Raw genomic sequence first — 24,262 nt, 5'->3', positions numbered from 1 at the left:
ATTCAAATGGGTGTCATTAAAATGCGTAGGGCATTAGCATGCCCCCTCAATGCTGGTACGGGAAAACCAAGTTGTCGTCCGTGTCAGGGGGAGGCTGTGCGCTGTACAAGCTATACAAAGATAAATGATCTAAAACATACCGCACGTAACGCAAGAAAAACGAAAAGCCATGCCAGCTTCACTGCGCATAATGCCCAGGACATTTGCTAACCGGACGACATTAATGGTCTCCCGCAAAGTATTCTCTCATTGATCCAGCAATCAATTCATTGAAGACATGGAAGGAAGTAAAATACATGAATGTCTGGAAAACAAAATACAGTGTAATACTTCAGCTTATCGCCTAGGAGGAAGCTTGGCTCCAGAGAAAACGTCAAGGTTGTTTGACTTGTAAAAATCAATGTCTACGGTACTTTTCCAGTGACCACGTATAAACTGTTTGGAGACCCCTCGATAACAAAAACGCAAATTCAGCATATATTTGAGATTAGCGCACATTACAAGGCGTTATAGAGGTGTATATTGCAAGTGTTAATTCTAAGGTATCAGATACGTGACCGGACAAGAGTCTGAACGTGTTATGTTACAATGGCTGGCAAGGGATTAAAGGAGCCATGAAGAGAAAACACAAGTTTGGTTCATTCAAAAGATTGTCTCGTTAGAATCATACTGACACCACTTTTAACGTACACTTCGCTCAAATAAGCTACATAATTAGGAAAAACGGGAATGGTCATGCGACCCACGAGCTCATTTCCCGCAACAGAATCTATGATGTCACATGAGCTAAGCTCTGCGATTGGCGGAGGCTGGCAGAAGCAGACGCAAATTAGGTAGAGCTTACAAACTAGACGAACGAGCGATTTGCGCTTAAATTTAGGGCAAATTCTTTACAAAGCAATAAGAATGATGGAACAAACAGTGGAAGTTACGAAAGCACATGTAAAAATAGAAGTACTGATGCGTTCTGCTGTTCGTACTGCGCCCAGCATGCTTGGTTTAGCTGCACAGCACTACGGGGCTTGGGGTTGTCTCAGACGACACTGGCCGATTGACGCAAGCAACGGTGTCTTACGTGACCCCATTTGATGAGCGAGCACTGTTTCAGGGAACGAATATTTTCTCCCAGAACAAAAACAAGCCAGGTTTAAATGCGGGCAAAAACAAACCAAACGCTTGCCACGGTATGGTGGCGCCATCTAGGTTACGGAACGTAAAGAAACGCGGGAACAAACCAACACCGCTGTACAGGGTGGAGACAACCTTTTAACGGTCCCGTGCCGCCGCAATTGGGCCAACGGGCTCAACGCGTTATTCTTTTCGTTTCCCACGCGACCTAGCAACGCGAAACAGACAATATGATTCAAACTTCTTCAGTAAACCGCGTTGCGGCGATAATTTTAGCGCGGTTTTGACACAATGACTTGCTTCGGCGGCGAGCGAGCAACCGAAAATGGCGGCGCCAGCGTATACGTGTCTCTACCCTGTACGGGGGATGCGTGAATGAAGGTACTCTAGGCTGCAGAGCGGTCGGTTCCTGTGATGTCATTTGGGACCACGAAAACGCACGATTGAGCGGGAAAATCAAAATTTTAGCTTAAATTGTTTAATTTCTCAGTGAATAAAGCACCGTTTGTATCCGGACAAGCGCTGGGGGCACTATAAAACACAAAATCTTTCGAATAAAACCAACTTGCATTTTCTCTTCATGGCTCCTTTAAGGATCCTGGTTTTGGAGCGCTTCTTTTTTCCCGGTGCGCCATGACAATTTTTTCGCAAGTTGAACATGCTTCACAAGAAAACTCGAACGTAAAAAAATGAGAGAACACACTTGCACTTTCTCTTTTCGAACCCCTGTACGTGTCCTGCAGATTTTTGCCGGTCAGTTCCGCCTTACTGTATACAGCCGGCCTGAAAGCATCCGGAACTCAATTTTTTTACAAGTAACCATATTTTTTCACGTGACCCGCTGCTTGCCTTCTTTTTTCCCTGCGTACAGCCGCGGCTTCCTATGTACTTGTGTTCCTAGAATAAGAGAAAGACGGGAGAAATAAAACACTCCGCGAACTGCATTGAGAAAAACCGCATAGGACGCACAGTCAACCGGGCACGAAATAAGCCTGGGCCGAAATTTTTCATCTCGTCCGGAGGTCAAAAACGAATAGCACTTGCATGGTACCCTGAAATATAAAGCGAAAAAAAAACTTCAGGCAAAACAAATACGCGCCAGGCACTTGCTTAAACGAAGTGAAATACAAAAGAGATTTTGTACAGGCGCGAGCAACTCTATCAAAAACATTTGTTTCCGCGGGAGGCCGAGGCGCGAGCACGCGTTTAATCAACTGCCCTGTCAAAACTGTGTCCTTGCTGTTTAGGGCTTCCGAACTCGGTCGATATAGCCCTCTTTTCGTTTCTTCTTGCTGCAGGTCCAAAGCATCGGAAACCGGCTTTCAAATAACCTCCTGACTTCCGGGTTGTATTTGGGGTCACAGATTTTTTTGAAATTTTTTCAACTAACAAAGTAGGCTGCAAAGATGAAAAGTGACAATTCTTACATCAGTAATTTCCGTGGTTTTAGTATGGCATGACGTCGAATTAATTGGACACATGATGTCCAATTAATATGACACTAGAACTTTATCAGGTATTTTGTGAGCTAGTGGGCTTGCAGAGACGCGAACCAACTTTACTGAAGAAAATTCTTACAAACGCTTGAAGAACCTTTGTTAAACGACGTTCTATAAATGTCAAAAAGTTACAACGATAACTGGGCGATAGATTGTTTCTTGCAAATATTTTTGTCAAGTTTAGGTTGTGTGGGCCAGTTCGAATCAGCGTCTCTCCTTCGCTACGCAGAAGAAGATCTTGTTCTCTGTGCAAAAAAAGTCGTCTTCATACCGCAACTCTGAAGCATGCAGCGGGCGGCGTCAGGAATATGCTCCAAACTCGGGATGTGCTTACCTGCCTCATCGTGCTACCAAATGCTCTCTCCGCTTTAGTGAATGATGCATTAATATGTGTTTGCCAATCAAAAGCAGAAGTCAATGGAATACCAAGATACTTCAGCGAATCTACTTGCGGAATGACTTGATTTTTCTACGCTAGAGAAATTGAAACTGCCCCTGCCACCGGGAAACGAGTAGAGACCTCTTCGACGCATTTAATGTTAAATGAATGCTGTCAAGCCATGCTTCCAACAGAGATAAATAGGCCTGCAAACGTTCATATAACGAATTAATGTCGACATCGGCCGCAAAGAACGCTATATCATCCGCATAAAAGTAGGTTGTTACATCTGGGAGTAGAAGAATGTCACTCACAATGATGTAAAAAAGTAAAGGCGACAAAACAAATCCTTGAGGCACACCTCTAGTTCGTAGAAATCTTCCTGAAAATAGCCTTCCGTTCTTTTAAAAAATTCTCGATCGGGCAAAAACTCCTTAATTAATCCAAGCAAAAAAGTATGCGGGGTGATTTATGCGGGCTAGTTTGTTTAGCAAAATGCTATGCTCGACACTGTCATAAGCTTCAGACGCATCCAAGTTCACGACTCCATTTTTCCTTTTTGTGCTAAGCGAATACTCGCCTCCAAGTCCACATGGACGTTCCAAATAGAACATCCCCGCCTAAAACCAACCGGAGCAGTACTAAGTACTTGTCTGTCCTGCATGAAAGAACCTAGTGGTTTAGAACCTATTCGCTCTATTAATTTGACCATTTTAGAGGTGAGAGCAATCGCCCTTAAGTTGTCTAAATCGAAACGCAGTGTCTAAAGGTACGTCGGACGTACCCGCAACCTTTCTTAAAGATACGTCGGACGTACCCGCGAAATTTCTTAAAGATACGTCGGACGTACCCCCAAGATTTCTTAAAGATACGTCGGACGTACAGGGCCCAGAGTAACTCGAAAGCGGCGTTGCTCGAAACTAGCGTGGTTATCTCGAACCATGGACGGCAAAACCATCACGCGTTTGCTGTATATAAGCCAACAATCTAACGATGCCTAACCTGACGCAGAATGTATTTTTTTTTCCTCGTGTTCTCTAGTTGGGCCTTATTTGAAGGGGCGGTTAGAGCCTTCGCTGAGGTCAGAGATCGAATGCGGACCACTACGGGTTCTCGCAGGAGGGAAACAAAATCATGTGCGACGCCAGTTTCTTTCTTTTTTTCCCCCTCATATGTTTCTGTTTAAACCCCTAACCACATGAACGCGAAATCATGCGTCGCGCGAGCGTCGGCGTCGTTCGGCGTCAACGCGCGGGCCCGCAGGAGACCAACGAAGTCGCGCGTCAGTCGCTGCGTCAGCGGGCGTTGCCGGACACGTATGCCATCCTGTTGAAGTCGTTTATGAGCAGTTATTGTCGCTTCTTGAACTGCAATTATCAAGACTATAGCTTTAGCAAAAAAAAATCACTTGGCGTCTTTATTTATTGCTATGTTGGCGGGCAAATATTGAAATGCTGCGAAATGTATCTCGAGCCATCATGGTCAAATCACAACAAAATAAGATGGAATGTTAATCGAAGCCGCATCTCGCAAAACTGCTTTAGTTGCTACTTGATTTAACCTTCATGTTGCGTACCGACTGCACGTTCATGAATTCAAATTGTAAGCAAAACAAATTTCAGCGCTGCCTTGATACTGAGGTTACCATCGAACGTCATTTGTAGGTTGAAAGGGAGGGTACTCTGGCACCCTGCCTGTACCCTGCAAAAAAAGACTGATCAAACCCTCACCGCAAAAAAAAAAAAAAAAAAAAAAAACTTGGTTTGCAAGGATTCGAACTACGAACTTTCAAAACAGAAGCAGGCGGTATACTTTCAGGATAAAAGAAAAAAGAGGAAGAGGTTAACAGCAAATCAAGAGAAAGCTTCCGGCGTTGATGCACCTGGAAAGACGACAACATTTACAGCGTCATTCAGTCTGGTGGCGGAACCCATTCTGCCGAACCTTGTTCGAAATTGCGGCACTTTTGAAGGGCTTTGATGGTGCAAGTGCCGAGACAGCCGGGAATGCTAGCAATGAAAGCACTCTTCGGTGCTTGTTTACGGGTTATATAAAAAATGAATTAAAACACTTCAAAGTCATAAACTCCCGAAACGTGTACATTGGGAAGGGCGTGAAAAACTCTCTTGAGGAAGGCTCCTGGGTGGAGTACTTATAAAACCTTTTAGAGGCGTCGAAAACGACATTTTTTTATTTATTTCGCTTTCCGAATGATAGAGAAGCTCGTCAGACGCAGGTCCTCTGCAGCCTTTCAAAATTGAGTAAACGCGAGAGAAAACTCATTTCGTTTTTATTTACGCCGGAAATTAGTCTGCCGCAGCTAACTTCTGCAGTTGCGGCACGGTGGACGAAATATTAACTACAAAGTACGTTCCCCCTAATGAAGTTAGACCCTTTTCAATGTGTTGGCGTCTATGTGTTAGACATAAATTAATTTTTTCAGATAGGAATTCAAATTTTGGGGTTTTTTCTCGTCGAAACTGCACCATGAAGTGCGGTTATGACTATGACTATGACTATGAAGTGCGGTTAAGGATGATTATGAAATAATTTAAGCCACTTCGTGATCTTTACCGTGCGGCAATACCTCACAATTTGAAGCGTTTTCGTATTTTATCCCCCTCCCAAAAAATCGGCATCCGTGGCCATGTGTCAAACCGGCGTGCTTGTATACTCAACAGCTAATGCCTTAATCCTCTTCGGTGGATACCGTATTTTAAAGTGAAGCTTTAGTGTTCTGCCTGATGGCGTCCGCAACGCGAAAACGCCCTACAGGAAAGCCAACTTTCACTGACGATCATGATCACGGGTGAAGTGAAAGGAAGAAGTGGCCGCATATCTGCTCCTTTCGTTGCCAACGTCGACGAAAGACGATAGTCGACTGGCGCCCCTGCCAAGTAAATGCCTCCCTTCTCTTTCCTGCTCACCTCTCATGTTGTTCCTCTCCCGTCATCTTCCTCCCAAAGGTTTGCTCAAGTAAATTTACATTTACCGCGTTCCACTGCTCCAAGTCGGGTGCCTCGATGCCGTACGGCGGATACGCGCGTATATCGAGGTACACTACTACAACGTTTATAGAACGACGTTGCCGTACTCCACAAACGCTCCAAACAAAATGTGGAACTTATCTAGTGGAAACTTTCGTTGCTGTTGCCATTTCATTTATTAAATGCCGCCAGGAGCTATGGCAGCGCGGGAAACAGCACGCGACAGTTTTCTGCAGTTGACGTAGTATTTCGTTTGCTATCGCAAAAGTCAAGCATCCGAAAATTTTAATAAAGGAACGCTGCAAGAATCACTTACGTATTGATTTTATGCCTTATATTTGCGTAATGCCTTGTTCTTGTTCAACAATGTTTACATTTATGAACATTAACACCCGACTTAGACGTTTAGATTCGGCTGTGGGTATATAAGACTATTGCACAGCTTTTGTTTCACTTTGGCCCGGTGGCTGAATCGAGTCACAGACAGACAGACAGACAGACAGGCAGAGAGACAGACAAGTATACAGACAGACCAAAGTTTCTGCGTTTAAGTAGCCAAAGAAGGACTACCAGCTTTAAAAACGCTTCAGTGGCCGGATCCGAACCTGGGTCCCTCGCGTTATGAAGCCGGGGTCTATCCAGGCGCTACATTTCGACATGGTCGAAACTCAGTCCAAACTCTGACGACACCCAAAGAATCCGCTACAAAAAAGCTTCGCGTCCAAATATCGTTGTCGTTAGACGGAGGGGTTCTTACTTTTTTCAAGAAATTTGGCTATGGCGACAGCATATTACGCCAGTCTTTGAATTTAAAGTGCGATGACGTGCGCAGCACGTACGCACACGAACACACATGCGGGGGCATACACATCCACATAAATGACGTAAAAGCATTCGTTTTATAGCAATATTAGAATTATATTTACGGTAAATTTCTCGCGGTCCCGAGCTGGTACGTCAGCATCAACAGGATTGGGGAATTGGGGCAACCTGTCGCTATAACTCAAGCGAGGAGACGGATGTGGCGCTGCCTTTGGAAGCCTATTGAAACGTTGTCACCTTGCCTACACTTCGGGGTGTGCCGTTCGTTGCGTTGACCATTGCGTTGCGTTGTGTGGGCGGTTCGCTGCGTTGGCCCCTGCGGCAGCCTCTAGTTATCCTGTCTCCGTCGTCGGGAATTCCTTAGGATGCCGCTACGTTGCCCTGCAGTCTTCCGTGAGAGATACTTTCAGGCCGAGGTTGACCGTGCCGAAAACTAGGGAACCCTCACGGACCCGCGACACGTTTTCATGCTGGCACATGGGCAAGCGGGCGCGCTAACGAGTGCCCCGTTGTGTAGCATGCACGCTGTCAGGTAGCACGCTTATGCGGGCGAGGAGCTCTCTGTCTAAACCCAGTAAATGCATCGACAAAACAAAAAAAACTACGTTACTACGGACATCATCATTACGTGATCATGGGCAATGTGTTTTTGCCTACCTTCCTTGCCGATTCCTTGCATGTCGGTGTATTGTTGTGCATTTTATATACGAAAGATATTTCAGCAAATCCTGATACGTTTTTGCCTCATTCCTTTTCGTACCCGAATTCAGTGGGAGGAGGTTCCAAGTAAAGTTCTTTGTTGGAATACAGGATGTGTTATCAGGCTTTATTTAACCGTATTAATGCTCTCAGTGTCGACGCTCTTCTCGGGCGGAGAAGTTGCCTCCCGATTACTCGCATCTCGCAAAGCCACTGCTGTACTATATTTGCATAGAGCTTTAAGAAATTACTCCATCTTATACGGGGTGTCAAGGCTTCGAGTCGGGAAAAGTTGATCGAACAATTGATGTCGTTTCGGAGCGAAATGACTGCATGTTTACATAGAGGGACAAGATCGGCTCACGCGATGTGTTGAAAATGAGGGAGGTACGGGGTTGGGCACCTGGTCAGTAAGGTTTCTGTCCTATTTCTGGTTGCGGACGGTGTATGGCCGCTGTCGGCAACACTCTTTGGGTAATCGCAACCCTTGTTCTAACGTGGTTAATCTCGCCCTAAGGGGCACTTGCAGACAACTAGGATACTCAAAATACTCAAGTCGTGTCTAAGCCCTCCAAAAGCTATTTCACCCCAGATTGTGGCCGGAAATACTCTATAAGAATTCAGTTTACTATGTCAGAGATGCCTCCAGTCGCAGTTTGAAAATGGCGCCTGCTTTCGTTGTGAACACGGACGTCCTCTGGACGAGGTCGTATACAAGGCACTCGAGGTACATTAGGGAGGGTCGCGGAAATAAACTACGGCGGGTTATATTCTTAAAGGAAATTTTGATTTGAAACAAGGTGAACGGGCGACCTTTGCGGGTGAATCAGGATAAGGTTTGCATTCTTTGAGAAACCCTCGCCGGGGTGCCTTCTGGTGTTCTTTGCTTCCCACGTGTTCGGCACTAATATATACGCTAACATGAAGCCGAATAAACGCGTTGTGATTCTGAGACGTTCAGCCGGTTATACTCAGGTGATACCGGCAGGCACCTGTGACACTTTACTCAATGAGGGGCGTTCTAGAGTGGTCAGCCCCTTTCCTCCCAAAACTCCCCCACTGGTACCTGACGCGCTATTTCTGAGTCGTTGAATATGCCTAGAAAGAGCAAATGAAAGCGAAGAGACTGCCAGTATGTGCACAGTAATACAAACAACTGTAACGATTAACAATCATTTTCCCTGACCTAAGGCAGATACGAAGGAAAGAGCCAGGGGCTCAAAGTGTGGGCCGGAAACTTGCAAGTTTGCCCTCAGTTCGTCACGGGGTCGTCCGTCACCGGCGGGTCACGTCGCGAGTGGCAGCTCTGCAGCCTTTCGTGCCGCGCGACCGCGGCATCTGTCATGGGCAGCCTCGGCAGCGTGACCAGCGATGCACTCCCGCGTACTCCAGGGAAATCATGAGTGACCTGCCAGTGGGTCACACTACCAGGAATCGGGACTTCGAAAAGAGATAGCACAGGGAACGTGTTAATTGTGTCGTGTACTTCCGTCGTCCTCCTATCCCGTCAACAACTGGCCTACTCGAAATGACGTATCACTATCGTAACCGTGATGGCTAGAAACGTACCCGCTAACAAATGTCAGACACACGTGCGGGGTTGTCTGAGGCCCATATTTATGCTGGCACACATTAACTGAAAGAATGAGAGAGCAGCAACTGAACGAAGAAATTTAAGATTGATCTCAGATCAAACGATAGAACAGCGAAGTGTTATCAAGCCACTTCTATCTAAGCCAGGTAAAAAGAAATTAAACCCATCAGTCTAACTATGACGATGGTTTAAACGCGAGGCTTTCTTCCATGCGAAAATCAAATGGCGAAGTGCCAAAATCAAAGACGCTGCAATCAAAGTCAAAACCTCCGTGATCAAAGTGAAAACCACCTGAGAGTCCAATTCCCAGCGTCAACGATCAAAGTGCAAAATACCTGCGAGTCACAGTCCAAACTCACATCGTCGACCGTGTCGGAATGGCAAATTCGGGTAGACGTCGGCTTCATAACGCGAGGGACGCAGGTTCGATTCCGGTCACGGGGAGTGTTTCTTCTGTTATCATCATCGTCATCGTCGTCATCATCATCATCATCATCATCCTGTGCCATTCCATTTTGTAATGTTGGTTTCCCTGCAGTGCGTTTTGGTTACGACACCGCCATCAGCGAGACGAAGAAAGCCTCGCTTTAATAATGGTATCGGGAAACTAGTTCGTATTATACAAGGCTGTTGACTCAAGAAAACTTGAATAGAAAATATTGTTACGAGAAGCAGAAGTTGACGTTGGCGCATACGGACCCACCACAGACGACGATGAAGCAGTGGATGGCACAGACACATTTCTAGAGCTATCATGGCCGCTTGTAAATTGATTGCATCTCTTTGTGCCGACATAATGTAAATACAATGTTCACTTTTAATCATCGTTCCTGTCATCGGTCCTGTCGTCACGTAACGATATGTATGATTGTTTTTTTTTTTGTAATTGACCTTCCACGCCCTGACCTACACGCTCGAAGTGACAGTTGACACAGCTCTCTATCTTCACTCAAGCCTAAGCCCGAAGACAGAAGAAGCTGGCTTCCTTAGTACATGGGCAGTGTAAAGATGGACTTTATTGAAGGAGTGTAAATCTCATGCACGAAGTGAAAATCCAGGCACGTGCCACACGAGAGTTCAGCTATAAGCCGTGCCATTAGAAACATAGTGGGTACGGTCTTGCATGGTTCCTGCTAAGCGGGAGGTTAAATATTTGCCCTGCGTACAATCACTGACCGCGAGTCTCCTGGCCAGCCACCACTGGGCGTTCACACCATATGCTAGCCGCCAGGTTGCTTCAGGATAATCAGTCCGATCCCTAATGGATATTCGTGGTGGTAGCATGATGAAGGTAAAGCGCCACTTAAGAAGGAGCGGCCTGGCTGCAGAGAACTGTTGGGTGTAAGCGATCGCGCGCAAACAGGCATTTAGAAAGAGGCCCCTTTTGTTCGTCGACCGATAAGCTGAGACTATGCATGCACGAACGGGTGATACACTTTCGCGCATGCATATTTTCAGCTTGATAAGAATGCGTGAAACCAAGAAATAATTCGGTAAAAGAAGGAAAGAAAATTCCCTAAGTTGCGCTATATTTAACCCGAGCAACCGATAATGGTTTGAAGCATTGATTGGGCGGTGCACCGCTCAAGATAATATTGATTTTATTTACACAAGGCAGGTAGATGTCGCTGTCACCTAAAGGGACAGAAAAAACATAACCAGTGTGCAGGACGATGATCCGATATCCCTGAATCTACTGAAATAGCGCTCTTTTTTGCAGCAAACGATTGCCGGCACAATATTTCATGTGGGTATTGTTGAGGTCCTGCTATTAATGGATGAAGAAGGAAGCCGAGGGCTGTTGCGTTCGCGTCTAGTTATAACACACAAAAATCGCAATGTCCCGCTTGTGCTCATACATAGATGTTCGGTCTATGACATGCTTTAAAATCATTCATGCGAGCCAAGTCCGGCCGGTGCATGAGCGGGCAGCGCTCGCTATACAGGCAGGATCAATGGCACTTTTCCCGCCCGAGTGGCGGGAACCAGCGGGTGCGAGCAATGCAAGCTTCATGAGTCAAAGAAAAGCCTTACTCCAGGGTCGTTGTTCGAGAATTACTAAACTCGTGGGAGAGGCTAAGCTAAAAAAATCCAAAATATCAACATCGGGATAAAAAGCTTGCCCAGCCTGCGGTATTGCATGGATAAGACGGTAAACCAAAGCTCAGTGCCCTTCTTATCAATAAGGTGTTGGTACGTTGAGGGGAGGTAAATGCCAATAATGCTGCCGCCGAGACGTAGTTGACATATTGCGTTCGATTAGGTCATTTTTCTCGCTGCAGCTGTTCAGGGATATCGGGGCTGGCTAAGAGGCTTCCCACGACCGAATTATGGTATGGTCTTTAGGCGGGGTTGCGCAAGAGTCCTGCTTTGCGCAAAGGTGGACTTCGAGCCATTTGTCAAAGGATGTTTGAGCATGCACTATACATAACCGAAGCAGCGACACCATGCGCTCAAGTACCGCGACAGTTCCCGATACGCGGTGCTATTCCGCATGAAAGGTTGTATTAGGAAAAAATAACTTCTTGAATTATAGCCCCCTTATGCGGACAGTACTCGTACTTCCAATGCGGCCTATATATGACGCTCCTTTCTTTCTACTGCTACTTCTGTTTTTACTAATCATCTATCTTTTCCCCGTTCCCCTTCCTGCAGAGTAGCATGTCCACCTGGTACCGACTCAGCAGACGGACCATGCCTCCTCCACACCCGGGCCTAACTCGAGCGGAAGCAGTCCTCTACCGACAACTACAAACACACTCTGTCCTTACACCAGCCCTTGCCCGATACGTATGTCCCGAGGTGTACGGTGTACGAAACGGACATCTGCCGCCTATGTAAAGACCAGAGAGCTACACTGGCTCACATCTTATGGCAATGCAACAACGCAGCAACGGGAACAACGCTTCCTCAGGAAATAGAAGACGCCAAGTGCAGCGCTAACCTAGACACGCAGCTTCAGGCGGTCAACACTATCATCGCAGCACTGGAGCTACAACGGCCGTCAAGTCAACGCCAGGAGGAGCCCACCAGGAGCAGCGCCCAGGGGACCACCGGGAGTGTCCGGGACCTGGATCGAGTCGCTCCTGGGATGTCCATGGACCCCTCTACCGAAGGCTAACCATCGGCCTGTATTGGCGCCTTAACAGGTTGCCTCCTCATGTGCTTTAACATGAGTGTTCAATAAAGTTTCACTCACTCACTCATGTCCACGTACGTAGGTTGGCAAACCTCTCTGCATTCTCTTCTTAAATAAAGAGCTACTCTCTCTCTCTCTCTCTCTCGAATGCTTGCACACAAATGGCAAACGAACCAAGTTAGCTCGGCTCTAATCTAAGCGAAAATGCTTTTACGTCCTTGAGCGGCACTTCGCTACCTATGCCAATTTCAGAAGGAATCAGGTGTTGATACAATCTGTAGGAATTGACAGCACAATGTTTGCCGCAGTTCCCCGCAGGTTGACGAGATTGAGGTGCTTCAGGTTGTATACAGTCTGGCCGAACTGCAGGAGTCAGGCACCGCGCCTATGCATGCACCAAATACTTTCTGTCTCAGAGCAGGGCACGTCTCATCCTGGGAGGATTGGAATCGGAGGTCGTACATAGGGGGAGTCAGGGCACGCTGCAGGGATCCGTGCTGTCACCCTTCCTCTTGAACGTTGCCATGATCAAGCTGACTCCACTGTTAACCTACGTAAGTGCAAGAGATTGACTTACGTAGGGGACACAGAGTAGATCTGCAGTGGCTTCCTGCCCACTGCGGAGTTGCCGGCAACGACGCAGCTGACAAAGCCGCCTCATCTGCCCTCATCTACCCACTGAAGCTGTGCCGATCCCATTCACGAGAAAGGATGCGGCAATACTCGCCTCATCAACCGCATGGAATGCGCAGATGTCCATTCGGACTGATGCAAGGCAGCAATACGCACCTCTTTATGAGATTGATTCCAAGTGCACCTTCAGAATTCCACCTGGACTTAGCAAGCGCGAGGAAGCCATTCTGCATAGGCTGCGCTTGAATGTGGCCTACACGGGACATTACCTGTACAATATCAAGCAGGCATCTTCCCCTCTTTGTTCCAAATGTGACTCACGAGAAGACATCCATCATGTTATATGCGTGTGTCCAAAGTACACCGTGCGCAGACAGAAACTCATATTATCTTTGTGCAGGCAGCTTGGTGCGGGACTTGAGCTGAGGGCTGTTTTGGGTCCATGGTCGGGTCCCAGTCAGGCTGCGCGTGCAATCAAAGCTCTTTTGGAGTTTCTTCGGAGCACAGAACTGGAAAGAGTTTTGTGATTGAAAATTTTGGCCGCATCAAATGACATCATTTCGTTTTTCCTTTTTTTTGCTCTTTTTTTCTTTTTTTTTCTTCTCTCATCTAGCGTAGCAAGCCAACCCGACGGCTCGGCTGACATCGCTGGTTTTCATTAAAGTTATCTCTCTCTCTCTCTCTCTCTCTCTCTCTCTCTCTCTCTCTCTCTCTCTCTCTATCTCTCTCTCTCTCTCTCTCTCTTTCTTTCTTTCTTTCTTAACCTACGTAACCTCTACGCAGAGGATATTACAATCTCGGCGACTGGAGGCGGTGACGGGGACAGTGACGGTGACGGTGCAAGACAGGCTGCAGTGAACTGCGGATGCAGTGCACGACTACATCAGCCCAAACGCCAAATGGCCTTGCCTGCCCCCCAAATACCCGCCATCCTTTTCTATCAACCCACCAAACAGTGAAGAAGAAAGTCGTTCCAAACATTGAAGTCTGTATACAGGCTAACCTGACCCTACATGACGAGTGTAATCGCGTCCTGGCCTTCGTGTTCATAGAAATGGAGACAACACGGCTACTATATTGTTAAATTCAGTGCGGAGCAAATCAGCCTGCTTATTTCCCCATAGCAAACAAACACCACGGTCCGTGGGCGTCGGCCGGGGAGTGCAAAATGGGAACTTGCCCCCTCCAAGCCACCCCAGAGCAATTGCCGGAACCTTTCGCCCTGTCTCTGCTTCCCCTCAAATAGAACAAAATCAGAGCATGATGTGGAAAGAGCACAAGCAAGCTGCAGGAACACCTGTCATGGCATCCACAAAGCGCTTCCAAGCAATAAGTGAGCAAAGGGTGCCACCAGGGTGCATAAGAGTTAGTAGAACTCACAGGATGGCACAGCTGCACAGGCTCTTGTGTAGCGAGACTGGCCGCGCAATTCTAAGATGTCTGCGTATCCCCTTCGCCTCTCAACAAGGAAGCAATCGTTCCCTGTGCGACAGCACGCGTTCATACATCCATGGTTTTCCTTCACCCGGGACATCATCAAGACATAAGAACGGCCAAAGCTTCTGCACTTCACCGGTAGTTGGACGGGAACCCGCATGTGCTTTAGGTCGGTGCTGCGAACTAAAGCGAACAAGCACGCGCGGTCGTGGCCGTGGTGGGCCAGCAAGGTAACGTGGTGACCTTGGGCACAGTCCTGACGACCTACTCCGAGGTGGCTGAAAAAGCGGCTATTGCACTCGCAATAGCGGAAGCCAAAATTATTTTGTCTGACTCAAACACGGCTATCAGAAACTTTCTAGCGCGTCGAATATCCCGGCCAGCGGCCAAAATCTTTTCTGCGTTTACTAAAGACAGACACAGGCATGTTCGCATTGTATGAACACCAGCGCACGCGTCCCTCCCACGGAATAAACGCACTCAGGCTCACGAGGCAGCCCGAGATTTCGGCAACCAGGCTGGCCTCGACGGAGACATCGGGCAGACACCGGCTGGTCACGTACAGGGAGATTACGCACCACTACAAGCGGAGCCGTATTAAGTAACCCGCCCTACACTCTTCCCTCAACTGATGGAACTCGCTTCCGTGGAAGCGATTACAGTACAACACCTTTCCCAACCACATCCTTTACAACCGACGTTTTCCAGACTCGTATTCAGACAGATGCTAGTGGTGTGAAGACAAAGCTACCTTACAACATATCGTGAAGGCATGCCCACAGAAACCTCACCCACGTAATGGATACGTAAACACCAGGACTCAAGAGCAATGGGAGGCCACCTTGCTGAGATCTAAGACCAACTAGCAGCAACAACTCGTCCAACTGGCGGAAGATGCCGCTAGGGTCCACAGGACCTTATCTAATGAGCTCTAAAGGTCTACAGGCCGCCATCTAATGAGCAAGGCCAGGTGACTTTTTCCCTATTACCATCTTCCGTATATCAACATGAAAGTTCAGACATTGTTTTCTCTCCGAATAATTGCCGGCTAATTATAGCGACAAACGCCATCGCGTGCACATAAGGTGTTTCCGTACCGTCAATCACAAAGGGCAGTTTTTTAAATCATGAAGTTTTTGTCTGCCGTATGCATGATGGTACCTGTCACCGATTCAGCCCTGCGCTACCGAAGGCTCGGGAGAGAAGATACAAGAGCGTGCAGGTGTGGGATGTTCTCATACCAAATCACTCCGTTAACACTAATCGCTCTGAACATACCAACTGATGCTGGCTAGTTGGGGCATTTCGCTAACGGGAAAAAAGAAAAACAGCGGTACAAAACGAGACGAACGAAAAAAAAACATACACTGCAGTCAGTGCAGTGTAAGCCTCTTCATTCGTTCCCTCTCGGTTTGTAGCGCTGTTTTCTTTTTCTAGTAGCGCTGACAGCGTACACAAAGTGCGCTCATTATGCGGCGCTGTTAAAATTCCGTTAGGTTTTCTTTCACAAGTTCCGGCGCAAAAACATAATGCAGAACGTCGTCTTGCTTGATGTGCTGGCCAGGACGAGTAAAGTGGCCGCATACAGTTAAACCTGGACCTAACGAAGTTGACAAAAATACGCAATTTTTCGTCATATGCAGGTTTTTGTTACATACAGGTTTCGAGTTAATGCTTGCGCCAATGAAGCAGAAGCGAATCCAGAATGCTAGGCATCAGTGATGGTTAATTCACCCTTGAAGAATTTATTTCACAGTGAAAATCGGCGTGATTTGCACCTGCTGGTTTCCCACGAGCTTAGTCACTACGCGGCCTTCCAGAGAAGCAACGTCACTCACCCCCGCATTCGTAAATGTAACTTAAGCATCATTTTTGCCTTTTGAGTCTTTTCACTGCCTTAACGCGTTACGAAGACCAAAATACTGCGGAAAGGGCACGTTCTCGTAAACTTCATGCTCTTTTCCGCACTCAAATTTGGTGAGAGGGTGCTGGCTTGTATGGTGTACTGGACGGCTACGTTCTTTTTTCTCGCCTGTGTTTTTTCTCTTTTTCTCTCTGTTTTTTCTCTTTTTTCTCCATCACGTCTTCATCGGAAGATCTTCTTCTTCAAGTCAAGCACAGAGGTATCGTCAAGCAAAGTCAAGTCAAGGGCGAGAGCGAGCGATTGACTGATCCGGAGCCGTGCGCTCCCCCGCTTATATTCCCGCTTTTGAAAGCAGAGGAGCCGGGGGGAGAGTCGCGCGCATGCGCACGCTTGCGCGCCGGAGCAGACGCGAACGTAGGCGAAGCGCGCGCACACCAGCTGTTGTGATGCTAATGAGGCGGAGTGAGAGCGCTGCGCACAGCTGTCGGAGAGAAGAACGGAGGAGAGTTGCACACGTGCAGTGAGCGTGCGGACGCCGTGACAACGGAGGGACATACCCGAGAGCAAGAGATGCGCCGCATCTAACAAAACTTCTTGCTGAGCTAGTTGGCACATACCTAAAGCAAGAAGAAAATGTGGCGCAAACCAGACGTGGACGAAGAAAACAAGGTAAGGCAGATACAGGCGCCTGTATCCGTCTTACCTTGTTTTCTTCGTCCATGTCTAGTTTGCGCCACGTTTTCTTCCGGTAGCGATAGGGTCATATCTACAGAAAAAGTAACTTTCGAAGCCCATAAACTTGGCAGGCGGTGATCCTACACTGTGCACCATGGATGGCAGAGCCTCCAGTCAATTAAGCACGTAGGAACGACTGAAACTAATCGACCTAGGCGTGGTTAAAAGCACAAAGCTCTTCGTCGTCAGCGCCGTGAATGAAATGCGTCAAATAAGCTGTATGCGCACTGCCGCAGAATCAATGATCCCTGGGCAAGTTGGGCATGATTACTCCGCCACTGTATCATAATAAAGTAGCCTGAAGTGGACGCGTGTTATTATGCCACCCATAAATAAGGATTAAGCCAGCACAGGTTAACTTTGAACTTTTTGTTTTGGAACCACACACGTAGCTCGTCTGTCTTTCTCCGTCTGTAAAAGTGCGACTTGTGGCGAATCTGAAAGGACCAACACATTATTCTGGCGTCCGCACAGGCGACACTATAATTTGCACGGTGCACGACGTGAACCAGGAACATGCCTGTCGAGCTTGCGGACGGGGGACTCAAAACCCCGGGCACTTTCCGCGACTTCGGTGCCGCGCGCGCAGTCTTGCTTCCGGTCATAATTCACCACACCGTCGCCATTGTTTGCCGGAGACGCACCGGCGTCTCCGACAACGCCGTCGCCCGTTGTCTCAGCGGGTCAGCGGGAAGCCGAAGACAAGGATGAGTCATTAGCGCTGCAGGCTGGCGCCACGAGCGCATTTGGAGCCTGCCTCGAATGTCGTCAAGGAAGGCCCGGAAGTGAACATCCACTCCTCTCGTCATCTCCTCGTTCGCCCCCTGCCGCACGCCGGGGAAACCTGCTCGGATCCGAGTAATTAGGCAGGGCGATCGTCTAACGCGCAAAAGAAATGGCGGACAAACAAGGCTGCATAGAAATGGTAGGCCTTGTAATAAAAAATAGAAATCTTCACGGCGTATACGTGAGGCACCAATCCGGGTATAGCAGTTGTTGTGTTGAACGTTTCACTGTCATCAAGAGGACAGTCGCATCGCAATTAACGTGTGACACGGCGGAGATTGGCATTGCAGGCTGAAGGTTTCCGTACAGCTAAATGTTCCATACGACGCAGAGTCGCTTAGACTAAACGTGTGATTAGGCAGAGGGTCGCATTACGACTCAAGGTGGCAGACCGACATTGCGTAAATAGCTGCAGAAAGTCGCACCATGACTGAAGAGTGCGACCTGGTGCGTAGACTCGCTACGGAGGTAAGACACGGCATCAATAACATAAAGAACGCCAGGACATCTAAATAAACCCATGTGCTGCCGCAGGAAGAGCCCTGGTGTAGCTATGACGCATAGGACCCACTCATTTTGTTCATTGAGCCAGTACATTTAGACTGCATCTTATCTCACAGAAACCGTTAGAATTACCTCCGGAAAATTCTCACTGCAGTTAGCTTAAAAGCTGGCTGGCCTAAAATTCGCTAAATAATATTACCCCCAACGTAACCTAACATAACCTGACTTCACCGAACCTAACCTAACGTAACCTAAGTTAATCTAACCTAACCGAACGTATCGTATCTAACCTAACCGAACGAAATGCAGCTCAACTGCGACAGACGTAACTTAACCCAGCCCAACGACACAAAACACAACATATATTAAACCTAATCCGACCTATTCCAGAAGTCCTCTGCGTCGGCCTGTTGATATAAGGCAGTAACCAGAATAAAAAAGCATTGACAACATCATTATGAGCGAAAACGTAAAAAATTCCGACCGGAAAAGATCACCTGTCATGCCGGACTCGAACCTGAGCCGGCTCGTTTAAAAGCAAGTGCTATATCACAGCGCCATAGGAGCAGCTGTAAGACCAAGTTTTTAGGAAATATTTGTCCCATACAATCAAATCTCCGCCACCAGCATCGTCATCGTTGCAGTTGTCGTCGTCACCACCACCACCACCACCATCATCATCATCATCATCATCATCATCATCATCCAATTGTGTGTGTGAGAGAGAGAGAGAGAAATCTTTAATGGCTATTGAAGAGGTTAGCCGCACAAACGGCGGGGCTTGCTACTCCAGATGGGGTTGTACATAGTGAGGCGAAAAAAAATTGTGTCTGCCAAAGTGCGGAAGCCTTTCGCTTGTTCCAGCGATTTCGGCGCACGTTAAAGATCCCCAGGTGGTCAAAATTAATATGAAGCCCTCCACTACGGCGCGCCTCATCGCCTACGTTGCGTCGGCGCGTGAAACCCTACAATCAATCAATCTCTTGTTGCAGCAATTATTATGTGTTCAGATTTTGATCAAATACCTGTTGCAAGAGCGACATAATGTGGCTTTTGTTTTCATTTACCGTAAATTTTCAAGCCAAATCTTCTGGTGTGAAGCTCTGTCGGCTAAAGTCGTGAGTTCGCTAATATTGCGGAAATGGAAAAAGCAGCTATTGTCATCGGCGTATAGACGTGTTCATCGATTTATGCTATACCACTCATGCAAAGGTTGAAAAGAACTGTCCTCAATGCGCATACCTGTTACACTACTGCCACCGCGTTCAATAGGAAAATTGCTTTCAGCTAGCACACTCCATTGTTTTCTATAATATAAATAACACTTCGGGAGGTCGCGCAAATAACTTCAGGAACCATAAAGCTACTGGTGGGGTTTCGTCATAGGCTTTCGAGATTTATGCAATTGGAAGCTTCAGATAAATCAATATAAACGTGTAACGCAGTTTCTCGTGTTTAAATTTGTTAAGTATGAATTGTTTTCGTGTCAATAATGCTAATTTTGTTGACATTCCTCGGCAGAGATCAAATTGTTTTGACTATTATGCAGGACTTTTCACGAAATGGCTTTATTCTTAAAGACGTATTTCTTTTTCTAGTTTCTTGGAAATCACCGGTAGTATAGAGAACAGCTGATGACTAGGAAATTGGTCCTTCGCTCCCGCACCTAACCGAAACCCTGATTTTAGCAAGGTGCATGTCCTGGAGCAGCGTGTGGCGGGATGCAGCAAAGTGCACGTCGCCTATATAGGTAGGTATCTCTTATGCGATATTGTTTCCCGTGTGTTTTTTGCAACTGTGCGGTAAATGTGAGCAGAGATGAAAAGCTGCTGGGGGAAAAGGGCGTCACAGTACGTGCCGGGGCTCGTCATGAGATGCTTGGCGGATAGAAAAATTTGAACCAGAGATTGGATTCGGATTATCTAGGATACACACGAGAGGAGGGCGAGGGAGGGAGAACAACTTTGTCGGCTGCCCAGAATGGGGCCGAGGGAAACGGGAAGAGGTTGGGGGAAATTTGCGGGGAAAGTATTCGTCCAGTATTAACGTATCCTCGTCATCGTTATTAGGCTGTGTGTTCACCAGGATGAAAGCCTTTGCCCCACTTTTAAGGAATTAGCAAGTTCTCCTAGGTCAGGAAGAAGATGATGGGATTTCGCATGCCCATTTTACGTATATGGACAAATTTCTACCAGCTTTGAGTGAGACATATATCGCACTCGTACTGGTATTTGATAAATAACCCAGTAATTCTTGTGACAGTGCGCAAAAATACCGGCACCACCGAATTTCCGCAAGCTGGGCCGTTGTCACACTAATACTGCCCGTTTTCCTCCCCCCTTTCCCTAACGTCAACAACAACAAGAACTGAAGCGGCAGGGCCGAAAGGAAAGTGGCAATGCAACGGGCATTATAAACAGGCCCCGTGTTCCTACGCCGGTTAGTTTGCTTACCTGGCCCTTCGCTGCGAGGCGGACATTTTTCCGCACCACGTGCTCGTGGGGGGTGGGGGCGTTCAAGAGCGCTTCCCAGTTCCCGCAACGCCTGCGGGAGGAAAGGGCACGGCGCCGAAGCGGACAGACGATCGCTGTAAAACCCGGGCCACATGTTCGTGGCACGTGCCCAACGTGACCGACTGAGTTAGGAGCCCATTACCTTGGCGCGCAATGCGGAAGCACGGAGCTCCCCAGGGAAAGGCGCGCACGCCAGGCCCGGATTCGAAAGTTGTACGAAAGCGCCCCTCCCCGCCTCGAGCCGCCAGGCGTCGCCCTCCCCTCCGACTCGGCCTCGCCGCTCGCTCCGCCCGCCATTTCGGATCCCCGCGCGGTGGTCAGCTGAGGCTAATGTAGCGTTCTTTGTCTGGTAATGCAGCCAAAAGTTTTGGTGACCTCTCCTTTGCGCTAGGCGCGCTCACCGGCTGAGACCGTTCGGAAGGGGTCTGGGGGTAAGGAAGCGGTGGCGTGGCGACGAAGGTGTAGGAGGTCGCACAACTGGGACACGGCTGGCGAATACAGCCAAAGGCCTCTCTCGCCGGCAGGGCAGTTTCCGCTGCTGTTCCTTCTAGAGTCGAACTTCGTTATAACGAAGTAGTATCGGGACAGCAAATTAGTTCGTAATATCCGATGTCCGTTATAAGAGTAGAGGTAAAAATCTGCTGTAACAAATCAACAATCTCGCTCGCGCAAAAATACTTAATCCAAAAATGAATTTTTTAGGCTTCCAACCTACTATAACCAAGGTAACCCTTACCTTTCTCCTTGTTGCATTTCAAGCTGAATGAGCCGGAACTTGAGTACGTGAATTAAATTACATTAAAACAAGGTTCACTTGACAAAACAGGCTTGCGTCTTTATTTATTTGATGATGGATGTGATCTTCATCTTCTGGCTACTCACAGCACTGAGGAGGATGGAGTTTTCCACCGTGTCCAAGAACAAAAGGGCCTTTATATTTCTGCAGTTTCGGACGCCGGAGGGTTTTTCCAAGTCGCTTCTCAGCTACCTGGTCAAGTATTTCTTCGTTATATTCGATATCGCGCGCGGCTCACGGTTTCAGTTGTGTTATAAAGGAATAAATGCCATTGAAATAAAGCGTGACCAACCAAAGATCGTATTTAGTTCGCTATAGCCGACAATTCGCTATATAATAAAACGAGGTCCAACTGTACTCTTTTTATTCAAGCCGTTTTCCCACGTCGGAGGGCGGAATCTTTCCGCAGAAAGAAGCTCCCACACCTGTTGTTTTCCCTTTGCTTCCACCAAAGCTGGCAGCAGCCACCACGTGCATTAGATCAGTTCTTGCTACGCAGAAACGTTTTCTCACCCATGTGACTACAAAACATGCCATGAACCCCTTCGCCGCACACAGTCCGTAATTTTAACGCGTAAGCCTTCTTTGCCGAGTATTCAAACACAGTGTCATTCTTTGCCTCAGCACATTGTTTAAGTTAAACCTAATAAATTGTTATAATTGTGTGAATGCAGATAGCTGTGAGAAACAACACCGCAAAAAAAAAACAAAGAAAAAAATTACGCCATGTTTGCGTGCGGGAACCCAGAGGAGGACGCGAAGCAGCAGTGGGGGGGGGTTGGTGTGTAAGAGTTGAAGTAAGTAGTGGGATGCTAACGTTGACCTTAACGTTGGGGCTGATGCTGTTGGTTTGGAAGCAGACTGAACGGCGCGCAGCGCGTGTGCACACCTGGTTTATACGGCTTGTAGGAGGAGAATGGAGGACAGACGCGCATGTGCAGTGGAGGAGCGCGCAGCGCGTGTGCACACCAGGAGAATGGAGGAGAGACGCGCATGCGCAGTGGAGTAGCGCGCAGCGCGTGTGCACACCTGGTCTATACGGTTGTGAGGAGGAGAGGGAAGCGTGCTCGTCTCGTGGCGGCCCAGGAAGACACCGGCAACACTGCCGCTCCAGGAGCCATTAAAACGTAAGACACCACCGGGCGTTCAGCAAGCCGAGCATGCGCAGTGGGGGTGTGGACGGCACAACGACAACAACAAGGGAGGGACATAGCCCCGACCATAAGATGCTTCGCATGTAATATAAAAAATACATAACCAAACGAACGTCTCCCAATATTAACTTCCGATAGCAGATGATTGGAATTTTGTTATTGATAGGTGAATCTGCAACAATCATCCGTCACGGTAAACAGGAAAACAAATAAAGAAAACATAAAATGAAGCAATAAAATCCCGGTCTACGTGAGCCATTAGCTCATAAGCAAGCAATAAATATAAAAATAAGAAAACCGGGGAATAGCCTGCCTAATCTAACCGATCTAACTGATCTAGTCTACCTATTCTAACGCCTTCACATAGTTATCCCAACAACAGCAGCTGTCAGAGCAGCACTGCTTTACATAAGCTGAAGTCCTGCTCGGCGGTGGGTAATTCTTTTCGATTCCCGGCCAGCCTTGCAACTACTAAATAAGACGCCTGATTGTCGCAATCAACTTGCCTGCGATATGAATGAAATATTTTGAAGTGCGGTGCGTGAAGTAAATGAAATTTTCCTTCAGTGGATACTAGGTCATTCTGGTATTACGGTCAACAAGATCTCCGATGTGGTCGCCACAGTAGCCCGCGACCGTTGGAATCCCTTTTTGCAACGAGGATAGCAAAGCAGCTGCAATCGACCTAGGATGGCAACTCCAGCTGCCGGCTTGGCAGCATCCTTTGAGAAGTTATGCGCCCCTTTATGCTATAGACCCTCAGTGCAATTTCCAGCACCCACGGCGTCTGCCAAAGCGCACTGAAGGCGAGCTACACCAGCTGCGGCTTAACGTTGCATACACCCGAAGCTTCTTGTTTAAGCTGGGCTGGCCAGAGTCGCTATTGTGTGCAGTGTGCTCCCTTACCGACAACATCAGGCACATTTTAAGCCACTGCCCGCTATATGCCAGTCAGCGGGCAACAGCATCGAAGGCACTTGTGCGACTACGACGCGGAGGTCCTCTAGAACTCTCCCACTTCCTTGGACCCTGGCGAAACCGTGATGAGGCAGTGCTGGGAACAAAAACTCTGCTCACTTTTCTTGCGGAAACAGGACTAGAATAGGTTCTGTGAATCCTCCGAGCATATACATTTTATAGATGAGTGTGTAGGGCGCTATGTCGGGCGAGAGGAAGGAGCCTCAGGCAGGACGACCGTTCGTCGCAAGGCAAAAAAACTCCCACCTCCCCTCGCGGGAACCCCTGTGTAGATGCGACGCATAGGCGGAGCGGCGAAGGGAACGCGTTTTATAGCGCGCATAACGTTGAGGGGACTGCGTAAGCTGGTCCCAGTCGATGACGACGTTGGCGTACTTGTAAAGCGGCGTGGACTCTAGGTGTTTGAGCCAAGCGTGGATGCTTCGCCGGAGAACGGCACACCGGTCATATGCGCAGCGCGCCCGAAGGAGAGGAAACCGCGGAAGAGAGAGTACTGCACATGCGCCGGCCCCAGCGCGTCTGCCGCGGCTATGACGCAACGTGCCGTGGCTATGACGCAACACAATCCAACACAATCCACTTTAATCCAATCCAATCCAAATCCAATCCAACCGA

General features: G+C 48.0%; 1 pseudogene; it reads right to left on the bottom strand.

Annotated features, from left to right (window-relative positions):
- Positions 1-8,766: 8,766 nt before the first annotated feature.
- The window catches only part of LOC144168660 (uncharacterized), a 196,530-nt pseudogene continuing 181,034 nt past the window's right edge, over positions 8,767-24,262 (bottom strand).

Source organism: Haemaphysalis longicornis, unplaced genomic scaffold (assembly GCF_048455015.1).
Source record: "Haemaphysalis longicornis isolate Haplotype H1 unplaced genomic scaffold, Haemaphysalis longicornis Haplotype H1 scaffold_2, whole genome shotgun sequence".
Lineage (NCBI taxonomy): Eukaryota > Metazoa > Arthropoda > Arachnida > Ixodida > Ixodidae > Haemaphysalis > Haemaphysalis longicornis.
Note: the sequence above shows the minus strand (reverse complement) of the source record. Positions and strands in the feature narration are given on the sequence as shown.